At 43.2% G+C, this 21,829-nt stretch overlaps 1 long non-coding RNA gene across 1 annotated transcript in view; it reads left to right on the forward strand.

Annotated features, from left to right (window-relative positions):
- The first annotated feature begins 697 nt into the window (after positions 1 to 697).
- Positions 698 to 21,829, forward strand: part of LOC142581922 (uncharacterized) — a 58,291-nt gene continuing 37,159 nt past the window's right edge. The window contains exons 1-2 of the long non-coding RNA XR_012828322.1: positions 698 to 835; positions 6,250 to 6,367. This is a non-coding gene — a long non-coding RNA (uncharacterized LOC142581922). The remainder of the gene's footprint in view (positions 836 to 6,249; positions 6,368 to 21,829) is intronic.

The following is a 21,829-nucleotide window of genomic DNA, read 5'->3' on the forward strand; positions in this document are numbered from 1 at the left end:
ACGCGAATGCAGAGGGCTTTATGAGTGTTACTGAAGAACGATACAGAGGCTTCAGGATATATTAGCCAAAATACCCAGTAGACATTTTCACTGGTATTGAAGCAAGAAAGCGAAAAATTGCTCCGAAAAATAAGTTTTTCAGAGGCCTAGTGGGTATTTTTGGTCTGCACTCCAAAAATAAATGACACAAAGCTGAATACAGCGTCTGCAAATTTTCACTATAGAGAATTCTTCTAAAGCAACATGTTTAAAGTGAACATAGAACCTAACCTCACACATGTTACGCAATGAATTCGTATGTGGCTCGCTCAAGCCAGTTGCAGGTAGATCTCGATAAAAGATGGTTTGTCCTCCTTAATCCTCGTGCATGTGGTTATTTTTGGCCATTGACAACAAAGCTCCTAATGGAAGATTAAATGGAATAATGAATAAACAAGAGGTGCCACAGAATACATATGCGCAGGGATACGAAATTGCTGCACTAGAAATTTTATTGCAAGCAGCATGACGAAAGCTTCTTGAAGGATGATCTATCAAGAATGAAACGGAAAACCTCCGCTAGATGATGCTATGACGAGAAATTTCTTATCAAAGCAGCTGCTTCCGCAAACCACGTGACACCGTTTCCTCCATAACAGCTGAAACTCGTCTCTTGTCTACTTGCTATTTGCTTCTTTTCGTCTACGCAGCAATACAGGGAACCCTGGAACCTGGTCACACAAACAGCAGCCAGACACAACAGCTATGTGACGGCCTCATTGGAAAGCGCTGAGCGGAAATTCCTCCAAAGGCCTGCTGAATCCCCCCCTACACCACCTCTTCTCCTCCTCTCCTGGTGAGTTCAGACAATTAAGTATTTCTTATTGAAGATTGTTCTTTGCGCAGCGGCATTGGAATCCCGTGGAGTGAGGAAAGGTTACTTCAGTTTCTTCGTCATTCGTTTTGTAGGTTCTTCATTAAAGAAAGAAAACAGGTTGCCACGCGTTCAAATAAATCTTTGTATTCTTGACAGTGACTCAATGTTTGTCAGTGCCTCTTGTGTAAGTGCCAATGTGTCACTGCCAGCTGGTGTCAGAGAAAATGAGAAATCAACAGCGAATTGCAATATTAGATGTGTGTGCGTGTGTGTGTGTGTGTGTTTGTGTACGTGTGCCTCTGCGCGCATGCGTGCGTGCGTGCGTGCGTACGTGCGTGCGTGCGTGCGTGCGTGCGTGTGTGTGTGTGTGTGTGTGTGTGTGTGTGTGTGTGTGTGTGTGTGTGTGTGTGTGTGTGAGTGAGTGAGTGAATGTCTGCGTGTGCGTGCGTGTGCGTGTGTGTGAGAGAGTGCGTGTGTGAGTGTGTATGTGTGTTGTGCTCTTCTTGACAAAGCGAAGCCCCGCTGCTGATGTGATCATGGGAATGGGACTTGTAGCTCAATATGTCAGCGCAAGTGCAGCTTTTTCCTCAAGACATCCCGTCACTCATTCAAGAAGAACATAATTGTGACTGATGACATGATGAACGAAAGAATTCATAGCATTATTTGTCACTTTGCACCATATATATAATGCTAACCGCGAGAAAGTAGTGCAAGGGGAGAAGAGCTTGCCGATCAATTGTTCTGCAGCGCAGCAGTTGAAATAGAAACTACAACGAATGGGTCCAATCACGGCTACAAACAGGGCAATTTCTAAAAGCAGATCCAAACCATTAGGATCACTCTGGTTTTACAGCGACAACAGTTCAGTGCTTCCAAATGCGTTGGACTTATCCATTTTTTCCCTGACGCTGACATGCCCGTTCCCACCATCGAGGTGTTGTAGTCATTGTCAGGTCTCCTTGTCATTCCTCCCTTAACCATCGCCATAGGGTGGACAAAATAAAGACTCGGTCCCAAACTGCCACCCCTGGGCTCCAGCCCAGGTCACTGAAGCAGCGCGCAGTTACTGCAAGCTTTTGGGTTCCCCACAGACTGTGAGGGCACTGGCGTCTGTGGATGCATATCCGAGGTCAGAACAAGCAATAAATGTACCGGCGGAGGATGACAGTATATGTGCATCGCATGCGAATTGTTCTTGGCTAGATGAAAGTATGTTGGCATGCAAATTCATCGTAGTCATATTTGTGAAGGCTGCTTCAACGGTACAGAGAAGGCACACATGACGAGAATGATCAGCCTCGAACACGGCACATACTCAAAATAGAGGACGCGCCCAAAGTCCAATGGTGAGTGAAATCAATAAAAACTGCTTCGACGGTGTCATTACGACAACGACATTGCAATGATCGCCCTCACATAGTTTGTAGCATAATAGCTCACAAGATTCGCAGCTGCCAAGTGAACGATAAAGCGGAACTCCAATTTTACACGAAGGCAAAAAAAAAAACGAAACTTTCGCTCATGTCTCCCGGGGGAGGGGGGGGGGTGTCTTCATTTCATACATGACATCATTTGTAGTAGGCGTTCCAGCCTCAGAGTTGCTTAATACCGAACTGGGGCATTCAGAACGACTCATCTAACCTGAGAAGCAAGAAGCATTTACCATAGTGGCGGTGTCATCAAGTTTGACCTAAACATTGATTTACAGAAAGCCTGAGTTTCAATAATGTTGTAAGGAAACTTAAAATTCGGGTAAGCTCAAATGCCACACTGCTGACAGGTCAAGCAGGTGGGTGCTTGGACGTTTTCCTACGGCATATTAAAAACAGAAAAGGTTTTACATGAGCTCTCCAAACTTATTCCTCTTGCCACAAGGTAACCTCATTGTGAAAACAATCAGAAGAAGCGAGAGAAATAAACAATATGCATCATGATTGTCTTAATTTAATACATTTAAACTGCGGAATATTCTGCTACACTTAAAAAAGGATAAGCCTTTCACCGAGCAGCTTTGAACATATAGTTCCATAAAGCTGTACCATTCCTCTAAACAAATCTAACCTACTTAGACAACGAGAGCATCAGAGTGCTGAAGTCCGTCAATGTATTTAAAATTACACAACTATATCGTACAGGAAGAAAGTGGCGTAAATGAAATGAAAATTAAGTCACTACATGCCAAAACGAAGCTTTTCTTTTCATAATATCGCATAATTTACCACGATAATTTCAATCTACTAATAAATATGTAATTTTTGCGTATTCTTACCTAGAATTATTACATTATTCAACAACCTAACCAATCCCCCTCCCCTAAGCAACAGGTCCGTGCCAGCTGACTTCTTGCCCATTACAGCGTAGTGGATGGGCGTCATTATTTGAGTAAAAAGCAAGCAAGTAAACAAAAGATGTGTTCTTTAGAGTACGAGAATGCTGTAGTGGCACTGAGATTAGAGCCGAAGGAATCACTGGATTGGATTGGATTGGTTTTCCTTTTTCGATGGCAAATACCCACTGCGGGAGATTGGCCTAGATTTCGATGGTATTAGGAAGATGTTGGTACTACAAAAACTGGTAAAAGTTCCGTGCGGAAACGGATAAAAATAATATTTGAGGAACTGAAGGTCCCCTGCCTTTTCTTTTTGTGCTCGAGCGATCGCAATACGCAGCAGGCATTGTGGTTTATAGTTCGCTGATACGGTTCATTTCGCAACAACCGCATCTTTCCCGCATCAGTGTTTCGGTCTGCGAAGAGAATAAAAGCAAGATAGAAAGCGGTTGTATAGGAAATTGCTTGATAGAGCGAAATGGCTGTATTTCTATTTATGGTATTTTACGCAAGGGGGGGGGGGGGTGCGCACTTTCCGTGCTCGCGCGGCGGCACTGTTTGACTCACAATGTAAACTGAGGAATTTGGAACTAATACTACAATCGCTGAAATGTGCGGGAGATACATTACCTGCACCGCTTTTCAATATCTTGCTGTATTGAAGGAGGTATGAACGTGCCTTGCCTACTGGTATCTACACTTCAGATCATTTCATTGTGTTAGCATTATGACTGTCAAAGGGGTATGCATATATAAATATATAATGTATGATGCGAGGTCGGAAATGTAATCACCGCGAAGCACAGAAGGAATAAATGCGAACGAAGAAAGAGTTATTACACAAACTCAACAAATTCGATTAGGGCACGTAAATAATAATACATATGAACGCTTGTAAAACTTCTTCAGGCTCACAAAGACCGTCACATTTCCCTGGCCTTTCAACCTTAGGCGCGGGCTTCAAGCTCACAGGCTTGCTTCCACTGCTCCTAGCAATATATATATATATATATATATATATATATATATATATATATATATATATATATATATATATATATATATATATATATATATATATATATATATATATATATATATGGACCCGCATCTCTTCGTATGGGTTCGCTCTCCATTTCAAAGTCCGAATTCACAGCTGTGAAGGCGCTAGGTTTATTTTATCCATCCTGTCTATTTCGTGGCTTTCTATATGCCAGCGTCTTTAATTTCGCATTGCGAATATGACTGCGAAGTCCGAAGAGGATCCGTGGCTGTGAAACGATTCCTTGGCCTCTGATGCGGTACCAATCAATCACCTTTCTCTTTGCGTAATCGTATGCACTGTCCATGTTTTTTTTTTAATTTCTTGCAAAGGAAGCTTAGCCTGTTTTTGTCTACAATCAATGTCCCGATAGGGAGCGTTTACCTATTTCAATGTAGCCCGGCCTGAAGGGTCTTCACCTTGTCGATATCGAAGAGCCGGTACATAGATAGGGACTATGAATTAAAGAGGGGCAGGCGTAGTCTCGAATTTTGATTACTGAAAGCGGCAGAGTATGACCGAAAGTACATATGGAAGAGCAGAACTGTCAGAAAGAAAGCTTAGAAAGGCAGAAGAGATACCAGCGATTCCCCTAGCGTGTGTTTTATTCAAGAAATAAGAGCCTATACGCACCTGCAAAGGAAAGCAAAGCAGTCACGTGATTAGCTATGTGAAGGCATGTTGTGCCAACGCCCGTGCGCGAAGAGGTTGAAATGTGAATAGTCCTTGTAGTTCGGCTTCGTCTTAGGCGTATTGCTCAGACAATTTTTAAGCACTAAAGCATATCTGTATAGATAAAGTACTTACTGAGCAACCACTCCCAGTCTGTAACCACTAACGACCATGACTCGCGTCCGTGTCCAGTGACATCTGAAGTACCATAAGAATCAGTTCTCAGAGCCCTCTTTCTTTTAAGTAAGTATCTTAGCAACGATTAGTCGGTGAATCGTTAATAATCAGAGGTGGCATAAGTATTTCATTTCTTTGCTCTCTTTTTTTTATTTTTTATGTGAAACCGTCAAATGGTCCATTGAGTGAAAAGCTGGCGTCTATAGTCTGCAGCTGCCAAACAGCACATCAAGTCTCATTGGCAGCGACGCCACGTCACCAGCGTGTCTCGACGGAGCATAGCGGGCGAAAGGGAACACCTGCCAGCGCCTTCTCAGTAGTGCATCAGGTATTGCGTGAGGGGAGAGGACACCTGCGTGACGCCACATCACCCTTCACTATCGCTTTTGGCAAGCCAGCGCACAGTCCGTATCTCTCACTCTCACCCGCTGGGCTTAGCCGACGTCTTCTAGATAGCAGGCCTCCGCAATGTGCCCTATGACGTCATGCTAATTGAACCGAAATTTCTATTCTCAAGCTCAGCGTGATGATAGGGCGACTTACACGGGTGCAACACTATTAAATTCCGTGGCATACGAGCAAGGTAGCATGACGGGATAGATTGAAGCACAGATGCCTTGTACTATCTACGGGACGTTGGCTGCGTGCGCCTGTCGGCTCTGGGGGCCTCTGCTTCTTCCTCGGTCTCTCGTCGCACAGAACGCCGGAGGCAAGTGGCGTTGGCACAGCAGGCTGCTATTGCTAGCTGGCTCAGGCACCCCGTAGCGCTTTGGAACATTACTCGCAGCGCAAAATTCGAAGGGCCGTTCAGCGGCATTCAATTGGGCGTTATTCCTTCTGCATTCACAACTCGTAAGAAGTGCTTAGGCGTCCTGCAATTTTTTTGGCAGTGGAGGGGCAAGAACACCGGTCCAAAACAAGAGAACGGCAAAATGAAATGACGGATGGTAGGTAGCGAATACAACTAGCTCTACCTCTATTACTGCTTTATTCATCGCTTTATCTGCAGCCGGGGAAGGTGAAAGCGATATCTGCCCTAACGTGCAGTTATCGCTTTTATTTATCTTCAGCCATACTCAACTATGCGTGTCTATGTCCGGAATTACGTGATTGGGTGGGCAAAGTGACAGCGGCGGCACCGAGTTAAAGCGCTCTTTCTTCATTGTTCAGATTCTTGGATGCGTCGTCGAGCCTGTTTCACGAGGCTGTATGCCACGTGAAGAAGCCATCTTCGGAACTTTCCTGGCTGATTCATCGTTCTACGAGCAACGCGAGGACACCTTCCAAGGTAAATATACCTGGTAGCGAAGCTTCCATAGGAGCCCATACGTTCAAAACATGGCGGTCCATCGGTGGTTCATGGGGCTTAGCGCGATCTGTATGTGGTGGGTACACTTCCAGCGCAAGAAAAAATAATGTGACGCCATGTCCGTTAAAAGCAGAAGTGACGTCATTTTGTTTTCGCATGCGCGAAATTTGTTTTGTTGGCCTGCTTTTGGAGCTATACATTCAAACGCCCCGCCATTCGACTTGATGGGCGTTTCCAGCTTTCAGCGCGGAAAGCGATGCAGGAAAAGCCAGCAATACGGCTGTCGAAATCGCAACCCTACACAGAACACATTCTTTGAGGCCGAAGAAAGCTTTAGGTGTACAGTGCTGATCCTATCGTCGGACGCCAAGCTCGTCGATCGGCGCAGTCGCGCGAAAACAACTACACAACTATCTGGCGGTCGTAACTCACTACTTTTGACTGAACAGATTAAGACGCGATGAAGCTACCCGCGTCACCAAATACAGAAAAACTTCGACAAGCAAGAAAGCACAAACTGTGTGTGTGGGGGGGAGGGGGGGACGTATTTCAACAGGTGAACTTTACGAGTGCCCCTTTTTGCTCATTTCAAGACGTATGTACATTGCATTGCGAGTGATAGTGGCGTCAACGTCCCCTGTAACGATGGGCGCCGAAAATAAATGCATTTATTAATAATAATAAAATGAAATAAACTTGTATTTTCTTAACTCGTCACAAATATATAAAATTGACCAGGAATTTCATTTTCGTTGAATGAATCTAACTGTCTCGCTTGAATTAAAAAACGCTTTTTTCTTTCCCAACGTTTGTTCCCTCCAAACATAGTCGCGCTTCAATCGCTGCTCCCATAACGCCCCTTGCTGATGTCCGTGACAATCTGCACTGAACCGCTTTTCGCTCAAAGCTTCGCGACCTATTTGGATCGACCTTGCACCCTCACCAGTGTATCGCCCGACTGCCCTATCGCCCCTTTGTGCGATAGTTTTCGCATGCTCGGGAAATCAACCCTGCTACTTGTGCGCGCACCATCGATATCTGGAGCACATATACTTCACTATTCAGTTGCTTAAAAGTGGGGCTCGAGGCTTCGTTAATCAGTGGGCCAAGCGACAATGGCGACGACATGATGTTAAAGCACCGTTTCTTCATTGTGCAGGTATGTTATTTCGAAAATTTCGGTACTTGAAATCCGACAATCGATAATTGCTGCTGCTTCTTTGTCAACAAGACACGGCTGATTTATGTTTGAATGCCTTGTGCTCTATCAGCTGCCCTTTGTTGAGTGGTGACATGGTGCTGAATCCTGGTCGCACAAAACTTGACCCCTCAAGAAAGCTCCGCAATTCATCGAAAAGTAATGTTTCTAGCAACAGTTATTTTGAACTTTCACGAGGCTTCACAATGACCACTCAACATTCCGCTACTGCGGCATGTTCGACCGAAAATGTTGACAATGTCACCCCGCTTACTGAGATTCTTGAACGATAAAAACCGATAGTTGAGGACAATTCCAAAATTAGGTCATTCCAAGATTTCGTGAAATCGCCTTTTGATGCGCTAAATACCTGTGTATCAGCCTTTCAATCGCCTACAACCGGCTAGAAGGCTAATGCCAATGTTTCTGATAGTCTCCCCTCTGAGCTTAAAACAGTAACTGGAAATGTTGCTTACTCTGTTGCCAAGAATGACGCCATTGATGACCGGTGCCGTCACAACAGCATTATTTGTACTTGGCTTGAACAAAAAAATTTGATGGAAATGAGAATGCTTCGCTAGGTAGGGTTGCACAAATATTTTCTGGTACACTGAAAATTACGCCCTCGCAGATTGAGCGTTTCCACAGGATTGGCGGAAAGTGCAGAGACTATCCACGCCAAGTTATTCTTTAGTGGCTTGATTTTCAGGAAAAACCTGTTGTGATGAAAAACGTCTCGAAGCTTACAGAGTCGCAATATTACATCTTTGAAGATATTTCTGCCAGCGTTCGTGCAATTAGGAAACAAATTTGGGATGCTTCATCACCTTGCAGAAGCGAAGGCTCTGCAGTCAAGCTACGATATGATTGTGCTTTTATCGAAAAAATGCGTTACAAATGGCATGGTGTGTCCAATACCCTTATCAGAGACCCGAAATCCTTCATTAACAGAACATTGATTCATCCCCTACAGCTAAACCTTCCGAGCCACCACGTTCCATTTATTCTCACTGACTGCCTTGTAATTCCAATTGTAACCTTTTAATTTTCAACATCAATGCAAGGAGCATAACTAACAAGTTTCGAGACTTCATCTACAATTTCTGCACACTCGCATCATGCGATTGATATCACAGAGACTAGGCTGCATGATGACATACTAGACTTTGAGTTTACTCCTCTTGGCTACGTTGCGGTTCTCACTGATCGGCGTCCCTCTAAAGGTGGAGGCGTTGCGTTGCTTTTTCGGTCAGACCTCAATTTTTGAAGATTTTCACCACCAGGTGACAGAGAATCCGTCTGGTGCAAACTTTATCTAGAGAAAGCACAAGTCGTGATAAGCGTCGGCCGTCCTCCTAGTTCCTCTGTAGTTCACGTTCAAACTCTATGTCGATATATTAACAAGCAGCAACTGCATACGGGTAACCTCATTTGCATGGGGGATTTTTATGCCCCCGGCATTCATTGGCATAGTTTAACCTTAGTTTGTATTTCCCTTTTATTCGGCCTTCTCCAGCTTGCCAATAAAACCATGCGATGTTGCGCTCTGCTCGATTTGGTTTCCGTTCTAACATTGTGGCGAAGGGCTACAGAAGTGACGTCACTGAGGGAATTTCTGACAATCAAGCCGCCCTTTTCGCCTTAAATTTCTCTGCTACTAAACCAGGGAAAACACGGGGAAGGCGGGAGATGGAAATTCGAGACAATGAGTAAAACGCGAACGAGTTAAAAGCGTGAGCCAGCGTTTTGAGAAGCGGACTTGTCGAAAAGGACAAGTCCACTAGAAAAAGCCTTGAAAAAGACAAGTCCACATGTCGAAACGTTAGCTCCCGCTTTTACCTTGTTCTCGTTGTACTCATCGATTGGTAAACAAAATTTTGCTTTCTCTAGATTTCCTGATTTTAACCACGCTGATGTTTCAATATTACACTCTGTCTGACCGTTTTGAAGAATGTATTGTACTAAATTCTACTTGTGATGGTAATGCATCGGTAATTTATTTAGAATGCTTGGTTTAGAAAAAAAATACTCATGTTTCATTCCTTTCAAAACAAAAAGGAAAACAAGACATTCCCCAATGACCTGAGATATATTACACTTAACACGGCGTGTCAATAAGCTAAGGTGTAAGAGGCACTCAGACAATCTGGCAGCCATGATAAGTTTCAATAAAGCCAAACACCAGGTTTGACTGAAAGCAAACTCGGCTAAAAATTTCTTCCGCGTGTAGCTGCTGGATCTAAACGACAGGTTCATAATGAGTACCATACTGAAGACAAGTTTGGAATGCCGTCGAGCCCAGCAGAATTCTTATTATCAAGTTTAAATATTGAGTTCAGTATATCTTCTTCGGTAACGTTAATGTCATTTATGGACATATCGCTGCGACCAATGCTGTCTGGTTGGATGACATTGTTCTCACGAATAAAAACACAAGACAGTATACTGTCGTCTGTTTTACCACGTGATACCACAGGTACTTCTGTGATGATTAACAATCATTCTACCAATGACCTATTTCACTTATCAAATGTATTTATTGACTGTTTCGAGCATGCAACAGACAAAGGCCTAAGACGTTACCACAGCAATTCGCGATAAAGTTATGCTGTTGAAAGAAACAGAAGGCCACAATGTCCAACAGGCTACATTTGTTCTCTATGTAATGATTGTAATGAGATCTAAGCGTGTTGCAATCTATTCCAGGTGTAATAAAATCACCACGAAGGATTACTCTGCGCTTGCTATTAGGAGATATAATAATTTTATTATTATTATTATTATTATTATTATTATTATTATTATTATTATTATTATTATTATTATTATTATTATTATTATTATTATTATTATTATTATTATTATTATTATTATTATTATTATTATTATTATTATTATTATTATTATTATTATTATTATTATTATTATTATTATTATTATAAACGGACGTCCTTGCCCCACCGTAATGTGGCACGATCTGAAAATAATCTTCAAGGCACTAAAATAAAGCAGACAAGTATTTTCAAGAGATGCCAGTGTTATCAGCATTTTTATTTGCGTACAGGCGATAACCTATTGTCGAATGTCGAGTATGTCCTGTAGGTAGTTGGTATAATGCATAGCACACGAAAGGAAAGCAGTATACTTGCTTCAACTCTCATGTCTCTTAATGAAATTTATTGATATTATCTAAAAATATGAGATGTATGTCTATGGAAACGGTCATAAAATTTCGCCGTTACGTATCTTACTAGAAACTAAAGAATTTTTACACATAATTAGTAACTCAAGCGACATTATCCATGCTTAAAAGGCCATCCAAAAATCTTCTTCGGGCGATAAATATTTCGAGAGCATGCAAATGTTCATGTCAAACCTTCAAGCCATTAGCTGCACTCGCATTGTACCATTGTTAGCCTAGGTTTATAAGAAAATTACCAGAAAAATTAAAATAACTATTACTCGTACGTGGCAGTAAACTTGCTAGAATCGTCTTCTTTACTATGAAGTTCATGGTAAGATAATGAACCACACAAATAACGTGAACTACCTTTCTACAAGTTTTTCACCAGTGCAAAAAAGAGATGCTGTGCACCTGGCACAGATTGAAGAAGAGCTAAGCCTATTCCTTCAGCATATACCATCTACACTTCAAAAAAAAAAAAACTACTTTTCGCAATCTTGTGAACCTTTTTGAGTGACATGCATGTACGACAGCACTCTCAAACAACGTGAGTACAGTGCTCCTCTTTGTATGGCAATGGATGATTTTCAACTGCTACGCTTAAACCGTGATTCTGGCAACATCCTTGTAATTATAGGAAATAATCTGTGCTGCTTCATACCAGCAAGTCTTGACTCGAGTGTCAGCTTGCACACTGCGGCATGGCTTTGTGGAGTAACGCATTGGTTATTGGAGGTACCACGTTTAAATATTAGCAGACTCAGCACATTTCGTGAGAAAGATTTGTCTAAGTGGGCGTCTCTAGTTTCTGTACCATTATTTAACATGTGCTCCAGCAGATACGATGCAAATGCGGTGAAAGAAGGAGGGATCTTTCGGCAAAAAAGTGGACTGTTCGAACGCTGTTTCCGTGAGAGGTAAAAAAAAATGTGATTGGAAAATTATGATTCTACGAAGGAGCTCCGTCGAAAGAGTTTTCCGTTCATTATTGCAATTATTCATTAGTGATCATTCAACTGGTTCCACATGTTCTTAATTTAGACTAATTTAATCTTTCAAACCATCCATATATAGTGCTTCTCTATATGTTAGAAACGAAAAAAAAGTTGAGGATACGGGGACTCCTATGCCACACCAATAAAGTGGTCGTGCCTGTGAAAAAGTAGCGATACTTATCTGGTTTGTCATTGTGGTGTCCTGTCAAAAAGTATTAAATGGAAAGCAACCTCAGAGCACTTAATAAAGGGAAAATCAGACATACACCCGTTCGTAGCAGTTGCTGCAAAGGGAACCCATACGGCTTCCTCGAAAAAAAAAAGTCTCGCAGTTGAAGAAAAATTCGGCCTGGTCCGGGACTCGAACCTGGAACCACCGCCTTTCCGAGGCAGCCGCTCTGCCATCTGAGCCAACTAGGCGGCTAGTAGGTGGCAGGGCGAAGTCGAGTTTGTCAACAACTCGAAGCAAAGGAAAGCGCTTGACGGGCTTCTGCAGAACTATTACGACAAGCTGTTGTCTTTGCTTCGAGTTCTTGACAAATTCGACTTCCCATCTGTTAGACACCTGGTTAGCTCAGATGGTAGAGCGGCTGCCTCGGGAAGGTGGTGGTCCCGGGTTCAAGTGCCGGACCAGGACAAATTTTTCTTCAACTGCGAGGCTTTCCTTTCGAGGAACCCGTATGGGTTTCCTTTGTGCCAATTCCTACCAATGGGTGGACGTCTGATTTTCGCTTTATTAATTACTTCTCTCCACCTTGCGGGTTTCCACAGAACTATTACGCCAATTTTAGAAAGCATTTGCTAAAGATCCATTTTATTTTTGTACTTTGCGATATTCGTAATTAACCTGGACACCGAAACACCAACCTTATCAAGTCAATCGTCACTGTAAATGATAAGAAAAGAGAAATGGAAAATGTACCAGATTGCAAAAAATAAAGCAGCAGCACATGCCACTTCTTTCTTATTATAAAAAGCCAACAAACAACGTTTGTTGACGTTTATTGGCTTCTTATGATATGACTAATAAAATCGGGACCCTCGGTTAACCCCCTTTCTTCTCGTTCTTGTTTATTAGTAATGCAAAGTGGACCGAAGCGTTATTCTTTCGTACTCTTCTAAAAACTAGGAGTGAACGACTTGCGACACGTTTGGCTACATCGTGCACATTACTCTCTCTTACCGGAGAAATACATATAAATCTCAAGGAGAAACATACGGACATCTTGTTCGTTTCGGCGAATGTGCTCATATGTACCTAAAAATAAGGAAACATAACATAACACTATAGGACACGCCACAAACTGAGCAAAATTGGATTGTTACGTGAGCGTAGAGCAGCGTATTAGCCTGTCACGACAGTGCGCATAAACATATTTCGTATACACGAATGCAAAGAAAGCAGTATGCGTAGCTGGCATGGAAGTGGGGGATGGAGAAATGTGTTCCCATTTTCCCCTTCTCTGTTGTCAACGGTACACGAAGACTGCATTAAGAGGTCTGTTGTACGCGATCAGTTAAGTCTGCCGTTTTTCTGGCTTTGTTTACTGGTGAACGCTAGACAACAAAGAACCAAGCGATAAAAACACATGATAGTCTGCTGTCTGCTAAAGCCTATTTTCCTGTTCCTTGTCATTCCCCTTCGATTTCTTCTGGAGTATTCTCCAGTCTCTAGAGGCTGCTCCAACGGTATCATAATTTAAAATGCATGGAGCCTCTGGCAGAAAATGACGTGTTATAAATACTTTTTCGCAGTTTGTTGAGCAGAGCCTACTTATGTGGTTTCATATAAATTTTCTCTTACAAGTGCATGATACTGCAGGGTGGCGCTTGAGCACGCGCGAATGCACTCCTTGAACAATTATTGGACTCTATGCCTACAATGTACATCATGAGCCCTGTACACACCATCATAGTAAAGAGAAAGCCGCCGTGCTGGTTTAGTGGCTATATGACGTTGTGCTGCTAAGCACGAGCTCGCGGGATCGAATCCCCGCCGCGGCAGCTGCATTTAGATGAGGACGAAATGCAAGAACGGCCTTGTCCTGTACTGAGGGCATGTTGAAGATCACCTGGTGGTCAAAAGTACTCCGGAATCCCTCACTACAGCGTCCGTCACAATCAAAATCGTGGTTTCGGCATGTAAAATCCGAGAATCGAATTCAAGTTAATTTGTTTTCTTCCCTACTCTTCTGGTGAAGTTGGTTGATGAGCAGCACTTCTAATTTTTTTTTTGGTAATCGTTATGTTGAAGCAGCAGTTCAATATTTTGCAGTTAAGCCATTTCAAGCACATACTCAATCTACTTCGTTATGTCGACATCGAAATGCTTAATTTAGCCGACATAAAAACGCAATCGGAGATACCACATTATAAAAGACGAATATGAACTTTGTGGCAACCTTGGTATTTCTTTGGCAACGTTTGGCAAATAATCAATAGACTTCTGTAATTTCTCCGCCACTCAACGCGTTTACTGCTGCAGCCTCTGGCTGACATCACTGTCTTCTGAAAAATAATGTTTTAGTTGTGGTGCACGTAAAATTGCTCTTTTTCACTGCATTGTCACCTATTATGTCTTGTGAAATAGGTACACAGTTTGAGATAACACTACCGCCCGATTTATTCCTTCTATTTCGCTGTTTTTTTTTTCATCTAACACACTATGTTCGCACACGCTGTGTTACACAAATCAGAGAGTAAACCAATCGACAACTTTACTGCGCCGGGTCTCTATTTTTCGGGTGCTTACTCTGCTGCTGAGCGGTTACACACGAAAATAAACTGAGCGTGTTTTAGAACCGCAGAGCTAAGAAACAGAACCAGACCAATGAATACACGTTAAAGCAATACCGTGCAGTGCCGGAACGCAGGATGTGTTAAAACATCCTATATTTTCTTAACATTGTTTTTTCTTCGCTCTTAACACGTAATTTTGAGAGGGCATAGAAATGTAATTATCAATAAAAAAAATTGCGAGCTCTTACGTCCCAATATACTATAGATGTATTACACCCATGACAAGAAGTGTGGATAGAAGTAGTAATACTGAAGAGCAGCCGAAGCTTTTCGAAATAATGTTCTTATAAGGACCGGGAAATGTCCATTGAAAATCTAATTTTGCTGGCTCCCGCGAAAATACACTATAGCGGGTAAGAGGAGCACACAAAGTGCGCACAAAATGACGTCATCGAGAGCAGGCGGGAGTAGAAATACGAGTAGTGGCAAAATCGAACGTGTACGTCATTTGGGCATTATCAGAATCGCGGGCTTCTGCAGTGACTACACTGTGCACGCGAGTATGAGCTGATGGGCATAAATGGGCAAGGTTCTTGGCAGCACAGACACAGAAGAAAGTTCCTTATTCAACAGCAACAGAAGAAGAAAAAGGAAACCGAAACAAGAAAATTTAGGAAGAAGGAAACGAAGAATGGTTGGGTAATTGGTTGCCTACGCTTGCAATGGCGAGACATAGGACTTGGGCGCTGCCCTACAAGCGGCTTCTTTCTTTCCTTTTCCCGGCGTCGGGAAAACTTTGAGACCACAATAATGGACTACTGAAAGCCCCCAGTAAATGCATCGTAATGCATGTCTCACTCCTTCCCATGGGACTTTTCCTTTAGATTCCGTGCTGCCTCGCTCTTAAGATGACCTTTTCTTTGAGGCTTTCATTTTTCACCCTGTCTTTGTTTATTTTCACGTCCGCACACCATTACGAGTGCCGCTTTCCAGCTAAAATGCCGCTGTGCCAATATTGCCCGGATGATGTACAACGAGGAGGGACCCACGTTGTTTCCATGGCGACCTGTGGTCTGCCGTTAGCGAGAACAAAATATCGCAAAAGTGGCAGGCATCTCCTAATGGCTCCATACATCTGGTATATTGCTCTTTGTAATAAATGGGCCTAACCAAGTAATGGTAGCAGAGTTTCATTGAGGGGCCCAATTATTCTTTTAATGGCACATCCATTTCAGGACATCCATTTCGACTCCTGAGACGACCGCCGAGGAAATTCAAAATAAATCAGCAAAAGAATAGAATAAAAACATAGTCCATTACAAAATTCATGGGTTTCATTAAAGATGGGATATCAGACGATAAATTTCGTTGTGAGTTGAGTTACTGAAGAGCCTGGCATAATTAGAGTTAACTAGAAATCACTGATTACCACACTCAAAAGCACAGATCGTAGGATTTAGAGACCCACCCCGTGAGTACGACTTTGGCGAAATTCCCGGAAACCCTCAAGTAAAAAGCGGAAGTAATGGCGTCACTAATGACATGGCACACAACAAGGTGGCACGATACTAAACCGGCTAATTAATGGAAAACAGTTGCCTCCGAGTTTGGTTCGTGCGTTTTGTTGGCCTAAAGTTAACCTAAAGAACATCAACGCCGAGCTGCGAGTGCTTTAAGAGACACTCAAGTCAAAAAGTAATGTCGCCTACCATTTTTTTCTACCCGTTCAAGTATGGCAATGGCCATCAAGTGAATCTGATTTTCGGAATAGGAAGCAAAAAGCGAATTGGATCGTCCTTGCGACATACCACAATAATATTGTGCACTGAGGTACAAAGTAGCAACACGTCGTCTTGAGGGAGGTTGTTATCGACGTTTTCAGCGTGGCGTCGTAGCAGGCGCAGATAATTGGCGGAACAGACCCAAGGTGGAACGTGCAAACTGGTGAGTCTGGCGAGCGTTAAATGAGGAAGAAAGCTGACTGAGGTGCGCAAGCGCTTTTGCCTATACGTGGGGTCTTGAAGTGTTGCCGAAATCCCACGGTAATGTCATTACGTCATCAGGCTACGCTACTTTCTCGTCAAAACATACATGGTCGTTCTGATACCGGAGAATTTATTGATAAAAAGAGGGAGAGATAAAAAATAAAAAGAAGCCATTGAAGCGTGCGAAATTGCACAGGGCTACCGTAAAAGCTGAATAAGGGGGGGGGGGACATGAGGCCAGTGACGATGCGCACCAGTGCCTCCATCATTCTTTCCACCTGCACTGAGCTCCCTCGTGAACCGATTGAGAAGTCGCATCATAAGATGTTCATAGACGTAGGAGGAGAGTCACAGGAACAAGTAGAACTTATGCGGCTCTACGAGCGGTGACGAAACTCAACGCCGTTGCCTTATTGGTAGTTCTGGACACAGACCAACCGTACTCGTGACCACAGCTCCACAGCTTAAACACGAGCCTTCCCCTTGCCGCCCACTGCCTGCAGGGGACGTTCTCCACGATTTCACTAGTGAATTTTCCAACGTTTCCCAACGTCATGCCCTTCACACCTGTACTATAAACAACTGCCAAGTGGAGCCGGGCGCAAGTCCTGATGCCAGAAGTGCATGCTAGAAGACACTTGGAAAAGCGTGTTATAGGCCGATGCTTCGAAGAAGAGACATCGCCTTGACGCCCTAAGCGAAACTGTGTCATTCTTTACTTCGTCTTCTTAGTTATTTAGGGCAGTATTCAACGAAATTGGAGCTTTCTGTATCATTTTGTGTGGCGACCTTGATCAAAGTTTTGTGAGCAACATAGTAGACGTGAAGTTATAAGGCCTTGGCGGACATGGGTGCATCTATTTCTTAGCATTGTGCTCGCGAAGATTTGGCTTCAAGGGAAGGAAGCCGAACAAAAGCCTGGGAAAGAAGCTGGAGATGCCGAAGAAAACAAAGGCTTCGCGCAGTTTGTAGAATTCCAGTCTACCATAACCAATGCTACCTACGGTGGACGTAGTTCTTAGGACATAATTCTTCACAAATTAGGACTGATGGGATATTTTGTAAAATATTGTTAAATGGTAATTAGAAGTATAAATTTACCTTTCAGTGGTTCTAAACTGAACAATACGACTTACTCTATATTAAACCGTGTTCATGAATTCTAGACCAACCCTCTCACGTGTAAACACTTACTTTTGAAGACGAAGCTTTTCTTTCCAAACTTCGCCGGGATTCGTGACCATGGCAGCGGCCTGGCTGCTCTCTTGTCCAATAGGCTAGCCAGTCACAGCAGAGCACGCGTATCGCGCGCGCCGCAGTGTTCCTTCCAGCACCACCAGATGGTACTCACATCTGCTTATCCTTTTTTGGTGTTTCTGAGTTTCGCAGTGATGTTTGTAGTGGGCGGACATGTTTTCCCAAGGATCCGTGGCGGTGACGAAAGGCATCTTTTTATGCAGAATTTGAGCTTGCTTCAGTTATTAATTTGCTAATTTTTTGGCTTTCAATAGACTAGTTTTCTTTTTTAATCTGTTTTTTTGTGTGTGCGCGAGTGTGTTACGAGTATTTGGCTTTGGAGGATAGTCAAAGCGTCCTTTCGCGCCACGTGTCTCAACGCGTGCAACAGTGTGGGACAGTAAGTCTTTATAGCCTTTAAATACTAGTTTGTAAGTGGCAAGACTATTCTTTTTTTTAGTGGTTTACTGTGTGCACATTTGCATCGGGAATATTGCTTTGGTAGGACAAAGACAGCGTGGCCTCGTGGTTGAACACGTGCGAACACATGTCATACCTTAAGGCTGTGTAGCATTTATTGCTCCTAAAACATTGGTGATAATTATCTTGCGGCAATTTAGGGATTTAGATTCTGTGGGTATCGGCCTTTGCTAGAAGGCACGTGTTCTGAAAGGTTCGGTGTTTGCTTTAGAAAAAGCTGAATGTAGCACATGGCAAGAAAGACGGTACAGCATGCAGTGTGCGGGAAATCGCTCAAGCTAGATGAGAGGAAGGATGAGAATGGAGAGGAAATTGAGTCAATCAGCAGACACTGTGATGTCGATGCTAGAGAAAGGAAACGGATGATATTCAGCATGAGCTTCTGAAACAGGTGCAAGAGCTCGAAAATGAGTTAAATATGGAGCGTGCTGCACGAAAGGCGGTGAGAAAAACACTTCAAACTGCCGAGGAAAAGCTGAACAAGGCCGCCATCGTGAGCAAGCATGGTCGTGATAATAGAACGCAGTGTCCCGATGTGACAGGGCAGGAAGTGTCAGCAAAGCTCGTGGAACGCGTGCAACGTGTGGAGGGGGTAGCTGGAAGGAGATGTGCCTACTTCGAGGCCGCCACAAAGGAAAAGGAGAAACGCAGGGGTCACTGCTCCTGTCAAGTTCCAATCACGCGGAAAAAGACGACAACGGGAAGCCGGGAAAGGACTCGGCAGTAGGAGAGAGTCAAAGGGTGATTATCGCCGGCAACTCAAACCTGGCTAGCTGCTCAGAAGCAGTCGTGGAGAGGTTGAAAGACGATAAAAGAGCGGTGATAGGGACATTTACAGAGTGGACAATGGGTTCTGTCATGGAGGGAGCAAAAGCAAAGCTCGCGGAAAATGCCTATGGATGCTACCTTGTCGTAGTAACAGGTGGGCTAAATGATGTCCTAAACAGAGAAGGGACAGAACTAGCCCAGCGCTTGGCGAAGGAGGTAGACGACCTGTGCGAGCTGTCCCCTCAGATACAGATCATAGTGTGTACGGTGGAATAGGTGCCTGTATGTGACAGTAACGTACAAACAGCCGTAGTGGCTGCTAATTAGGCTATATGGACAATTAGCCGAGAAAAAGGTGTCGAAATTGCTGATGTAAAAAGGAAAGTGAGAAGGCGTGGTGGTTTTCAGTGAGACGGGATCTACTTCAATTACAGGCTTGAACGAAAAGTAGGCTGGCGACTTGCTAGTCGCGCGATTGCTTTTTTGGCGGAGCCCATGGGTGCTCAGGAGGCCAGTGTAGGTAGACAAGAAAAAGGTCCCCTAGGAGAACCTCATATGGGGATGACCGCGAATAACAGAAAAAGGAGGAAAACATGAAAGAGAGCTCATCATGCAGCAGACTACCTAAACAAGCAGGGTGGCAGAAGAAAATGAAAGTTTGTAGAAATTGAGGAGCAGGTAAATAGAGAACAAAAAGTGGTATATGCGGTTACAGAAACGCACCTTGGAGACTCGGCGAAGCCATCAGTGATTAAGAGTTATCGTTGTGAAGAGTGCAACAGAACTAAGTCAAAAAGAAAGGAAGAGGGAGTTGGACTACTCCTCCATCTGGCACTCAAATCGAAAAGAGTGCATTCAAAATGTCAATAGCATCTTTGGTTATAATGTGCAATGAGTGGAAAGAAAAGTTGGTTGGCGTAACGCATTTGTGGACAGAAAATAATGGCACAGAGAAGAATCAGAAGTCAGTGGAATGCCCAAGTGATGATGTTAAAGGTTTCGGTGATAATGCTGAAATTTCCCTATTAGGTGATATGAGTGCCCACATAAAGGATCTGGCTGGCTTTACCGAAAACAACGGGAAGTCAATGCTAGATTCTTGTGAGCAACATAAACTCTATATCGTGAATACAAGGCCTAAGTGTGACGAGCAGACCACGTGGGGAGAGGAAAACAGGCAATCGACCACTGATTACTGTCTGATGACAGAAGGAATTCATAATAAGTTCAGAGAAATGATCATCTCCGAGGGATGGTATAGCAGCATAGGGAATGACCATAAACGCATCATTTGTAAAATGGGTACGTAGTTGGGAAAGAGAGCAAGGAGCGCAATATGGCCAGTCTAGATTTGAACGCTGAAGAAATATAGAAATGTCCTTCACAAGAGTCGAGAAAAAAGTTGGCAAATGGCCAAGCAAAGAGTGGGAATATAGCGAGTTTCTAGTTATAATAAACACCGAAATACGAAAATAGAAGCAACATGTTCGTTGAAAAAGAAAAAGAAACCGAACAGCTGCTGGAACAGGGAGGTACGAAAAGCTATCGGCTAAGGACAGAAAGAATCCCTCGAGCACGAGTAGGAAAAAAAGCACAGTTGCCAGATGATGAAGTAGCTAGAAAATGGGAAATATACCAGGCGAAAAATGTAAGGTTCAAATACAGGTGCAAGCAAAGATAATAGGTGAAAGTGAAAGTTGGTTGACCAGAATACCTGACAAAAAGACGGCCGCACCTAGAATAATTTGGAACCACATAAAGCTATTATGTAGGAAGCCTCGAACAATATCACAACATATCCTAAACGAACATGGACACAAACTGGAAGGGGATCTGGAATTAAATTACATCCGAAAAGTTAAAGCCAAATGTTTCCTAGGTGGTTTTATTTCTGAAAAAAGAGAGCACGAAAGAAAACCAGACGGAAAAGGTGCTGGTGCTGACAAATTTTAACGGGAAGAAAACCGAATGGAAAATTTCTAAGCGCAGAGCCGCAGGGCTAGACGAGGTTCACGTTAAAGTGATTAACGAACCAGGACCAAAAAATAAGGAAGATCTGTTGAAAGCAGTGGAAAAAAACTTTAAAAGATATAGAAATACCAGACAGTTGGCCACAAAGTAGAATGAACTTATTTTATCAAGGTAAGGGGGAGAAAGATAGCATTGCCTCGTATAGACCGTTGGCCATTACATCGGCAATATACAGGTTAGCAATGCAGGAACTTAAGTTAAAGCTGCAAGCATGGGCGGAAAATAATGACATCTTCAGAGAACTTCAGAATGGCTTCAGGATAGGTAGGAGTCTGGATGATAACTTACTTGTCATTTCTTAATGTTGAAATGTCAAGAGTAGAAAAGAGACCGTTATATGTCGCCTTTTTAGACATTCCAGGAGCGTCGAAGGCAACAATTTCTCGGATATTCTGGAAGGGGAAGGCTTAGGTGACGATTGTCTACATATTTTTAGAGATTTGCCTAGAAAATACTGTTTGCGCTGAAGGGGGAGGGGTGAGGGGCGATAAAAATAGGTTGATATCGACAAGGGACTGAGGCAGGGGTGCCCTTTATCCCTAGTGCTATTTATGATGTACAATGTGAGAATGAAGAGGGCGCTAGAAGGAAGTAATATCGGGTTGAATCTCCCACACAAACAGGAGGGTACAGTAGTAGAGCCGTAGCATCTATGTTTGTTTTATGCAGACGACATTATGTTGCTAGCTAACAAGCAATTGGACATGCAACGTCTTGCTACTATCTGTCGACAGGAAGGTGACAATTTAGGGATGAAATTTAGCATTCAAAATCAAGTGTTATGGTATTCTACGAAAACAGTGAACAGACAGTGTCAATACAGGC

Source organism: Dermacentor variabilis, chromosome 5 (genome assembly GCF_050947875.1).
Source record: "Dermacentor variabilis isolate Ectoservices chromosome 5, ASM5094787v1, whole genome shotgun sequence".
NCBI classification, from domain to species: domain Eukaryota; kingdom Metazoa; phylum Arthropoda; class Arachnida; order Ixodida; family Ixodidae; genus Dermacentor; species Dermacentor variabilis.